The sequence below is a fragment of the Bubalus kerabau genome, chromosome 11 (genome assembly GCF_029407905.1).
Source record: "Bubalus kerabau isolate K-KA32 ecotype Philippines breed swamp buffalo chromosome 11, PCC_UOA_SB_1v2, whole genome shotgun sequence".
NCBI lineage: Eukaryota > Metazoa > Chordata > Mammalia > Artiodactyla > Bovidae > Bubalus > Bubalus kerabau.
Genome location: NC_073634.1, coordinates 29963441 through 29974075, shown reverse-complemented (window position 1 = coordinate 29974075; position 10635 = coordinate 29963441). Strand labels below are relative to the sequence as shown.

At 48.4% G+C, this 10635-nt stretch overlaps 1 long non-coding RNA gene across 1 annotated transcript; it reads left to right on the top strand.

Moving 5' to 3' along the window:
• The first annotated feature begins 8939 nt into the window (after positions 1–8939).
• LOC129623000 (uncharacterized) lies at positions 8940–10259 on the top strand. The gene is made up of 2 exons (XR_008700241.1): positions 8940–9074; positions 9325–10259. It is a non-coding gene; the product is annotated as an uncharacterized LOC129623000 (long non-coding RNA).
• The last annotated feature ends 376 nt before the right edge of the window (positions 10260–10635 follow it).

Below are 10635 nucleotides of genomic sequence, written 5' to 3'. Positions count from 1 at the left end.
GAGACTTGGGTTCAATCCCTGGGTCAGGAAGATCCCCTGTAGGAGGGCACGGCAACCCACTCCAGTATTCTTGCCTGGAGAATCCCATGGACAGAGGAGCCTGGAGGGTTAGAGTCCACAGCGTTGCAAAGAGTTGGACATGACTGAAGTGAGCAAGCAAGCGAAAATCTGTCTGTCCTGAGCCTTGCAAGTAACAGAGACCTTTGGGATGATAACCCTCCCCACCCCAAGTGCTCAGGATCCACAGCTGAGACCAAAGATCCTCCGGGAACAGTGTGATGCCTCGAACCCTGCCCAAGTTCCTCCTTTTCTTCTTCAGGGATTCTCTAAGAGATATATGTTTAACTAGGCTCGATTCTTTTTTGCTTTTTTTTTAATGGCTGCAGTGACGCTCAAAAGCACTGTATGGAAAAGGAGTTTTCTCCACCCTCCTCCTCTACCTGGCAACCAGGCAGCGAGGCAACAGGCACCCAAGAGACAGAGTTGTGTGTGGGCTCCTTTGTGCTAAGAGTCAGAATTATCCCAGAATAATTTCTCTGTGGATCATCTGTACAATTTTCTTGTCCCTACTCATAGTACGTCAGCTAACTCTTGGTCTCCTTTTCACCTCTGGCTTCCTGGGGAGGACCACCCATCTTTGTTTTGTCCTCCCAGAGATGGTCATCAATGCCAACCAGGTTATGTGCTGGCCTTTCCGCCTCTCTTCAGTTTTCCTTCATTTTCATCTTCTTTGCCTCTGGTGGGGATGATCAGAAGCAGCTTAATCACAGTGGGAGGGGATGAATTCTCACCCCGGCACACTTGATCTGAGAAAGAGCTCACTTTCTGCCTTGCCAGTGGGGAAGCAAAGAGGACCCAGAGAAAGATTTACCTGGCCTTTGCTGACCTGGTGGCCCTTGAGCTTAACCTCAGCCCAGTTGAGCTGGAGTAGCTGTCAGGGCCACAGTGCTGGACACCATCTAACCAAATTCCCTACATACATCCCGGGGGTTAGCAATCAAGTCCCAAGGCAAAGGAAGCATTTAAAGTGATTTTAGAGACTGGCCACTAGGACCAACCAACCATTTCTACCACTTGGGGTCCTGGGCAGCCAGAGCCTAAAATCCAGGAAAATCTCCTTCCCAGGCAGGACCTGTGGCGGGGGGTTGGGGGGGGGGGGTGGTGTGTGCATCACACACACATGCATACACGGTCTGGCACACAACTTTTGATGTGCAGCTGACCCCCAGTCTCTCTCGAGTTGGGGCCCGGATGTGTCCACACTGGAGGAGTGGACTGCCTGGCATCTGGTCAAATCACAAGCGTCCCAAAGCTCAGAGCCCCTTGCTCAGACTCAGCTTTCAACCGTTGCTTGGCTTCCACAACTCTACAGTCTTTAACAACCACACACTGGCGATGCCACCCTTCTTCTCCTATGCATTCAAATTAACCAGTGAGCCGTCTTTCTTGGGGTGCCTTTCCTCCAGGCAGGAGGAATCCCAGGCAGAGTGGTGGCCAGGGCTCCTCTGGGCACACCATTTCCTCAGGGAAAATGGTACAAGGGCAGGGATGGGCAGGCAGCCAGCTGCCCTCTCCTTAATTTCACCTCTGTGAGTCTCACTCTCCTCGTCTGTAACAAGAGGGATGATAACCCTAACAATGTCAGAGGACTGTTGTGAAGATAAAATGAGATGATATACAGAAAGCCCTTAACAAAAGGCCTGGGGCACAGTAAGCACTTAAGTTGCTTCTACCGTTTCCCTTTGGGTCCATCCGGTCCTCATTAGGGGCTTTCTGTCCTTTAGTCCCACGATTATATTAATAGAAAATGTGATCTCTGAGGATAACTTTTAGAGGTATTTTTTGGGAGGTTTGTGACATTTCTGCCAATTCCTGAGTGCAGCCCAGAAAAGAGGGTTGAGATGGGGCCAGAGAGATGTCCCGGGCTGGCTCTTGCCCAGCCTCCTTTCTCTGGCCTCCCTTTTCTGGCTACCTCATGAATGAGGCACTACCCCTGCTCTCGTGGGTCAATGCACTGGCCCTGGGGCTCTCAGGGCCCATCAGTAGGGCCAGGCTTCTACGTCAGAGCCCTCAGTGAGGTCCTGTACTCGGCACACGCTACAAAGACAGACCTGGGACTCTCCTTCCATGTCTGCATCCGCCAGTATCGGAATGCTTTCACGCCAGGTCCTTGGAAAGGCCACATCAGGCCAGCAGTCCCAATGCCCCCACTTCTCCTGCATAAAGTCCAGCCCTCTAGGCTGACCAGATGCTCCTTCCTCACTGTCCAGCCCTCAGCTGTCTCCGTGTTCTCCCTTCACCTGTCCACCTCCTATTACATCTTCTGACGGACTTCCTGAATCCCCCAGCCTCCTCGTAGTAGCCGGAGTGAGCTTCTAAACAGAGAAGCCAAGACCATGTCACTCCTCCGGTGGTCCTGGCTTCCTCTCTGGGCCTACAAGGTCCTGCACACCCCTCATGTCATTCTCTGCTCACCCGACATGCCCCACGCACCTGCATTCTGCACAGTTGGTCCTGCCTCGGGGCCTTTGCACTTGCTATTACCTCTGCTTTCACTGCTCTTTCTTCCAGTCTCCAAAGGCTGGCTTTTTCATTTCAACTAAAGTGGTGCCTCCTTCAAGAGAATTTCCTTGACCATATATCTAAAGAAGGCCCAGTCACTTTCTAAAATGTCAGTGTATTTTACTGTCTTCACCACATCTCTCCTGATTTGAACTGGTCGGGTTTGTGCACATGTAGTTTGCCTCTCCCCCTCCACTGAATGCTGCTCCATGGGATCACAGAATTTGTCGCTCTAGTTCACGACTCTCCCCTGAGTGCCTGGCACCTGTTAGGACGAGTGAATCAGTGACTCTTTACCTCATTTAACTCACATTCCTGCATTTCCTGCAAGTCTACATTTCCTGAAATCTTCATGAGCTTCATGCCCCTGGTAGGGCCTTTCCTCCTCCTGCCAGGACTGTTGTGGCCTAATATAAACCCTGCCTTCTCTTGCAAAAGGTACTTGCTCCTTCTGCTGATCTCTAACAATCCTTAGCCAGTCCTTCTCCATGGATTTGCCGCACTTGAGGACAGGCTCTGTCTCCCTTCTGAGTTTATAAGCACCGTGTGGGCAGGGACCCCACCTGCCTAGTGCTCCAGTTCCCCTGCACAGGGTGGACACGCCATCAGGCATGCACTGCTGAATCAGGATGGCCCTCCTGGCTCAGGTAACCTTGTGAAGTTGATGAGTGGCTTCTGACACTTGGATTCCCCCATTTCCACTCTTTCTTCTGGTCTTGAGCCCCTTTTACTCCTCTAGGTTCCCTGTGTCATCTCTCTACCACCTGCTCTACATCCTCTCCCCCTTTCAGGCCTCACCTCAGATCTTTCACACCCAGGACCAGAACATCACTTCTCCCAGAGGAGCCTGATTCTGACAATGACCCCTGCCCAGAGTTCAGAAGGCGGTCTTTGGTGGAATTTCAGTATCAGCAACATGTTTCTTTCCTACCTGAGAACTTTCCTCTGCTCCTTAAATCTTGCCTCCTAGACAATTACTTGTGGCGAAGGCAATGGCACCCCACTCCAGTACTCTTGCTTGGAAAATCCTGTGGATGGAGGAGCCTGGTGGGCTACAGTCCATGGGGTCGCTAAGAGTTGGACATGACTGAGCAACTTCACTTTCACTTTTTACTTTCATGCATTGGGGAAAGAAATGGCAACCTACTCCAGTGTTCTTGCCTGGAGAATCCCAGGGACTGGGGAGCCTGGTGGGCTGCCGTCTATGGGGTCACACAGAGTTGGACACGACTGAAATGACTTAGCAGCAGCAGCAGCAGCAGCAGCAGGCAATTACTTGCTCTGCATTTGTGGAGCTCAGTGGGGCCTCAGGACCAGGACAGAGGCCAGTCTCTGACCCCGCCTCGGGTCTTCCCCTGAATATTCCCAAGTGTGCAGATCCCAGAAAAACAATATGACTGAAAGGCTAGAGGTTATAGCCACAAACAGGAATCTATTTCCTATCCTACAGCCCTGTCCAGTCTAGCTACTGACACCACCTCCTGCTCTGAGAGAATAAGAGGATGCCAGGCAATCTGGGGGCTCAAGAAGTCATCAGGATATGAAGGACCCCCCCCCCCATTTCCAGGTGCCCATAAATGTGCAGACCATGAGGCTGGAAGTGGAGGAGAGCGAGGCGCCATCCTCTCCCAGTTTGTCCCTCTCACGCCTCCCACATCCCAGGCCCCATGGGGGAGGGTAAGGTAGATTAAGGGAAAGGGCTTACATTCCCAGAGGGGAAGGTTCCAACTTTTAGGTTGACATCTCTTGCAATTTTATGAGGAAGCCACGAGCAAATCCTGTCTAGTCTACATCACACACACACTTTGAGTAGGTTTGCTCCTCTCTCCCCCATTGTCACTCACGTCCCCTGCCCACATGGCTGCTTTCTTTCACCAGGACCACATTACCGGAGCCCCCTCACTGGAATCTCCACTCCCTCGAAACTACTCTCCACCCAGCATTCAGACTGATCTTTTAAAAAATGTCCCTCTGGCTATATCATTCTCATAACTCCAAACCCTTCAATGACTGCTCATCAGACTCCAAATAAAATCCAGTCTTACTAAATCCTGCAGAAGTTGGCTCTTGGCCATCTCATGCCCCCCCTCATAAGGCCTCAGTGACACGCTGATCTTGCATTCATCCTCAGACTCCACAAGCTTTGGGCCACCTAAACCCCTTTGACCCCCTGTCATCTCTTTGTGGGGAGAAGGCAATGGCACCCCACTCCAGTACTCTTGCCTGGAAAATCCCATGGACGGAGGAGCCTGATGGGCTGCACTCCATGGGGTCGCATGGGACATGACTGAGCAACTTCACTTCACTTTTCACTTTCATGCGTTGGAGAAGGAAATGGCAACCCACTCCAGTGTTCTTGCCTGGAGAATCCCAGGGACGGGGGAGCCTGGTGGGCTGCTGTCTATGGGGTCGCACAGAGTCGGACATGACTGAAGCGACTTAGCAGCAGCAGCATCTCTTTGTGTGATGGCTCCTTTTCTCAACCGAGACCCCTCAGAGAGGCTTTTTCCCACCAACCTGTCTGAGGTAGGCTATTACTCTCTACCAATAGCACCCTATTTGTTTTCCACTGAACTCACTCTGATTTATTTTATAATTGCACTGGCACATTTATTATTTACAATGCAAGTCACTCACGTGGAGAGCGGTTTTGTCTTTCCGACCAGGCCCCAGCATGTCACAGGGGTCTTTCTTTTTCACTGTTAGATCCCCAGCAGCTAAAAGGGTGATGGCACACAAAAATATTTATAAGTGAATAAACATGGAGGTACTCAGACCCCCACTGTTCCCCTTCTCCCTACACTGGTGACTGAAGCAGCACCCCCCCCACAACCAGCCTGGGGCACAGCAAGGTGAAACAGCTGGGTCATTCTAGAACTCACAAAAGAAAGTCTCCTGAGAACTACTATTCTCTAGGGACAAGCTCATGTGGGACAACTCTTTCCTGGTAGTATCAGAGAATTCTTATTCTCTGAGGCAATAAAAATCTCTGACCCTGATTGATGATGGAATGTTTTTATCTTGACTACTTTAGAATTTAGCATGAAATGGGAAATTATCTAGTTCAAACAGGAAAACACATGTCCAGAGAGATCAAGTAGTTTGCCTAAAATCACCAGTTTGTTACTGGGGAAGCCCAGGCTAGAACCTAGTTATTCTGGATCCATTGTACTTCTTCTTGCAGCCCATTTTCTCTTGTGTTCTCTCCCAAGAGCCTGTGAGGAATTTGCCTTTGCCGAGGCTGATTTTTCTGAAGCGTGAGTGAGGCCTGTGGGACCTGAATCCTATTTTTGTCTTTTTACAATATTAGTCACTATGTAACTCAACATGTTTTAGGCAAAGCATTATCTCAAAAGTTTTAGTACCTCAAGATATGCTTAAGGGATGCAGAAAAGTACATCAGAGAGAAAAGATCAAGGTTGTATCAGCTGTCTACTGCTGTGTAACAAACTGCTCCTGAACTTACTTAGTTGCTTAAAACTATCCATTATTAGCTGATAAGTCTGTGAGCCATTCGGGTTGGTCTCACCAGGATTGCTTGCATGCAATAATGAGCAACTGAGTTGGCCAGGGACTGTTTGGTCCTGGACGCCTTTGCTCACAGGGCTGGAATGATGGGTGTGAGTAGGTCACATGTCTTCAGCGTATAGCAGGATAGCTTGGACTTTTTCACATAGTATTTGGGTTCCAAGAGAAAACCCCAATGTGCAAGTGATTTTCAAACCTCTGCTGTACTCATATTTATGAACATCTCATTGGCTAAAGTAAGCCAACATAAATTCAGAACCAAGGGGTGGAGAAATAGATTCCATTTCTTGATGGGGAGGAGCTGCCAAATATTGCTGCCATTTATTTTTCAACCATAAGGGCAGAATAATGTAATAGGGAAGGCTCCTAATGTAATAGGAGGCTGAAAACGTAATAGGGAAGAACAAATCTGATTCCATATTAGATCTGTCTCTTTTACTTTAACCTTTGTATTTTATTGCTTTTGCTTTAAGACTATTGCCTTTAGCCTGAAATATACTGGCTAGCCTATTCTCAAGGCTCTCTGACCTTTAAGGGTATAACACTTTTCTGTTCATATAAAGATAAATAGTTGCAGAAAAGAGAATATTTATCTTGATGGAGGTTCACAGGAATATGGTGACTTGACCTGCATGGACAGCTGAAAGAACAAAGCATTCCTACACCAAGAAGTCTGCAACAACCAATCACTCCTCTCCCTCACTTTGCCTTTAAAAATGCTTTGCTGAAATCTTTGGGGGAGTTTGGGTTTGGGGGCTCATTTATTCTCTTTGTGTGGCCCTTCAATAAAACTCTCTCTGCTCCAAACTTTGTTTCAGTATTGTTTGACCACACTGTGCAGGGTACAGGATCTTGTACTAGGTAACAGAAGTAGGGCTTAAAAGTAACCTGATTGTGAGGTGAGGCCAAAACACTGACAGCAAGGAGGAAGGCAAGCTGGAGCCCCTTAAACCTTTGTCACTCAGCCTGGTGGTCCCCCACAACCTGAAGTGGGCTGAGTAGGAATAGCTGGGCAGACAGCAAAGACATGGGTTACTTGGGAGCTGTGAGCTGCTTCATTCTGCTGTCTCCTGGCATCCTGAGATGCTGCTTATATAAACAGCTTGGCCAAGAATAGAGAGCGAGCGAGCCTCAGCCTTCCACTCAAAACATAGGCCGGTCAGGGCTGTGGCCTCTGCTCCTAAAAATAAAGCCTGTAAAGGGAATGAAGGCTAATGCACCTGGAGGTGAAACCACAGGTCAGGTGGGCAAAGCTTTTAAATGGACTGTCTTTAAATGGACTGTGTCGGGGACAGCACGGTGACATTTCCCCCAAGCTCAAGGAGAGCTTGGCCATCAGAAAGCTGACTGCAAATCACGATCGCCGTGGGCTGAGCTCACTTTCGGACCCTGCCCAGGTTCCAAATTTCTCACATCGGTAGCCACCAAACAATCACAAAATAGAATCTAACTGACAAAGCCCTTCTAAATCGCAGAGGCGAACCTCACACAATAAACCAGTGTGCTCAGACTCCTCCACCCATTCTGCCTGTGGACCTGGCCTGGGATGGAGAGGTGACAGTGGCCACCAGGAAGGCCTGGGGGCTTCCAAACGAGGTGAGGGAGGGCCGCTGCTCAGAGGCTTTTTTCTTGGAGCTCCAGACAAATTAAAAACCTCCTTACCGGCCATTCATTCGGAGGAGGCTTCTTCCTTCCTCCTCAGGGGGGCTGCAGTGTTGGAAGGAGATCAGATTCTGGAAGGCCTGGTCTCCTGGAGCTCTCAAGGAGGGGGAACCTGAAAGAATGGATAGAGAAAGGCCCTAACCCTGAGGAGATTGGCAGGCAGGGAGTGGGGGTAAAGTGCAGCCCAGGTCACTGGGAAAAAAGAAATCTCAAAGTAAGGGAGTGGGGGAAAGTTCCACTTCCAGCCCCATTATGAAAGGAGCTTGGGTATAGAGAGGGGCGGGAAAGCCCGAAAGAGGGAGAAAAGGGAAACGAAACGTGGCAGAGAGCAGAAGAGATTCTTGTGGGGCCTGGGCTGTTTGAAGGAACATGGGCTGGCAAAGGGGCCGCCTCTTCCAGAACCGTAGAGACCTGGAAGCCCATTGCCTGGAACTCCCAAAGAGGGAGGGCAAAACACCCTATTAAGGGTGGGACGAATTGATTTCCCAAAGAACAGCACCATTTCCTCCAAGCGCCATCTCCAGTCCTCCTTAATCTGCCCTGGAGGCAGCGGGTGACCTCCGAAGAGGCCCCTGGAGGTGTCTTTGTTCTGGGGCATTCTGCAGCTTGCCCCACCCCCACCCCTTGCACCTGGGCAGTAGCCTCCAGGTGCAGTTGTCCATCCTTCGCTGGCCGGCCAGGAGGGATGGGAGGATGCCTTTGTATGTGAAAAGCCACGAATCCTTCAACTTCTGTTTTCCCTTCCACTTGACACATCGGCTGATGGTTTTCCTATACACTCCTACGGCCACAGAGACCTGCTCCCAGGGGGGTAAAATAGTTTAATCTGCAACACTTTATCTGGTAAGACAAGTTTGTGACTGAGTCTACCTAGCGGGCTGACCCTCACTATTTATTCATGGCCAGAACCCTGCTAGTCGGAAATTCGGCTGGGCCCTGGCATCCCCAGGTGTCCCCCGCTGAGTCCTAATCCAATCCCTCAGGTTTGCTAATTTAATTGTGTAATGGTCCACACCTCAGACATCCCCGGAACTATCTTGAGGACATTACTTAGCTTAAAAGACTAATAAAGAGTATTAAGGCAGAGACAGACATTGAAAGCTTTCACCATCTCAAAAACATCTGAGTCAAGCAGAAGAGAACTGAAGCGGGGATGGGGAATGGGCGGGGGAGACCTCCAAGTTACAAAAAGCAACAAGAAGTAATTAAAGTTCTTGCCGAGTGATTCTGAAATATGTATTTAGCCCTTGTAAATTAAATACCCTGGGTTTTTAAAGAGCGATTTCCCTAAACATCTATTATTCACATCAGTAGGACAGACGGTAAGCCACTGTAAGATTTATGGAAGCTAAAAGACTTCCTAAGCTAAAGGTTAATGAAAGTGTAATTCGAATCATGAAATCTTTACGTGTCGGCTCGGTTTACACCGAGGGCTCATTAGGGATGCCTCGGGTCCGGCGGGCGGCCCGTGACGTCACGGCGGGTATTTAAATGGGCGGGGGCCGGGCTGCTCTGCATGTAATTCTTTAAAAATATAAAAGCCTCCCTCTCTTTCGTCCTCTGTCTCTCCAGCTGTAACAGCTTCACCGACTGTCTTGGTTCCACCCCGAGGATTTTCGCTGAGAGAACACGGTTAGAGGGAATCAGGAAGCAGAGAAAAGGTCACAAATAAGCACCTCAGGAACAATGAAAGCTTTTCTCTATGCAACAGTGGGAGCGTTGCTAGAAAAAACTGGAAAGGTATTAATCAGAAGTGGCTATAAATCCTCTGGAGTTTTGCTCTTAGAAAACTCCTCAGAGAAAGTCTTGAAGGAAATGCAGGTCAAAGCCCAAAAAAGCTCTTGATCAGAGATTGCCGGAGGAAAATCTTCCCAGACGCCGTTTAATAGGCAGCAATCACCCCAGGAGTGGGGAAGCCAAGTACGCTTGAAACATGGTTGCAATTCCTAATAGATCTTGCCACACTTAAGGCACTGCAAGCTCCGTCCAACGAACAGCTGAAGCTAGCTGGCGATTCATAAAGCCAACAGTTTAAAGTTTATTATGATGAAAGCACTTAATGACAGCCATCGCTAGGGGCCCATCATTTATAAAGCTGTGCTGAGTATTAGACATGTAGCATGACCACCAATTTTATGTCACAATTGCTACCATAAAATGACCTTTGGTGATTTTTGCTGCATGTGGTGGACAGCTCTTCCTTCACATTAGTGCTCTGTGGCTTTCTTTGCAGACTATTATGCTGTCTAAAGCTTATTTGGCACTGTCGTGAGCCTCAACCCTTGTTATTACCCCAAAGGCCTGTCTTAAAAAAAAAATAAGAACTGATGCTCTATAACACCACTCCAATAATTTACAGTTCTTACCAGCCTGGGTTAGTGTAATATTTTAATGCAAATATGCTTTGCCATTGCATTTTATTTAAAAAGAAAAAAAAAGTTCCCATGTTTCTGGCTAGGACACTATCCTTTTGATGGAGTCCACTGAAACCAGCCTCTTATTCCCTGGTTAGGTCTCACTGAATGGGCACTCCTTTCCCTGATTGCTTAAAAACACCTCCAGGGGGAAAAAAAAAAAAAAAGGTTAATTAAGCTTTCCTTGGGAAAGAGTTTTTGTGTTTTTTTTTTTAAAAAAAGATCCTATGTGTGATAAACCCACCTAGCCCCGAAACACTCATTCTTATTTCCCTACATCCTGTCCCAATGCACATTTACATCTGAGTAACATTATTTAATTAGGATTCCATTTTCCAACCTGCTTTGTGTAGTTAGAAAGTGTTTGAATACCCGGCCACTTTGCCGTTCTGATGTAAACTGCTGCTGAGAAAGTGGTCTGTCCATGCTACACCATCTTTAAATTGTGTATATAATTTTATAAATGATA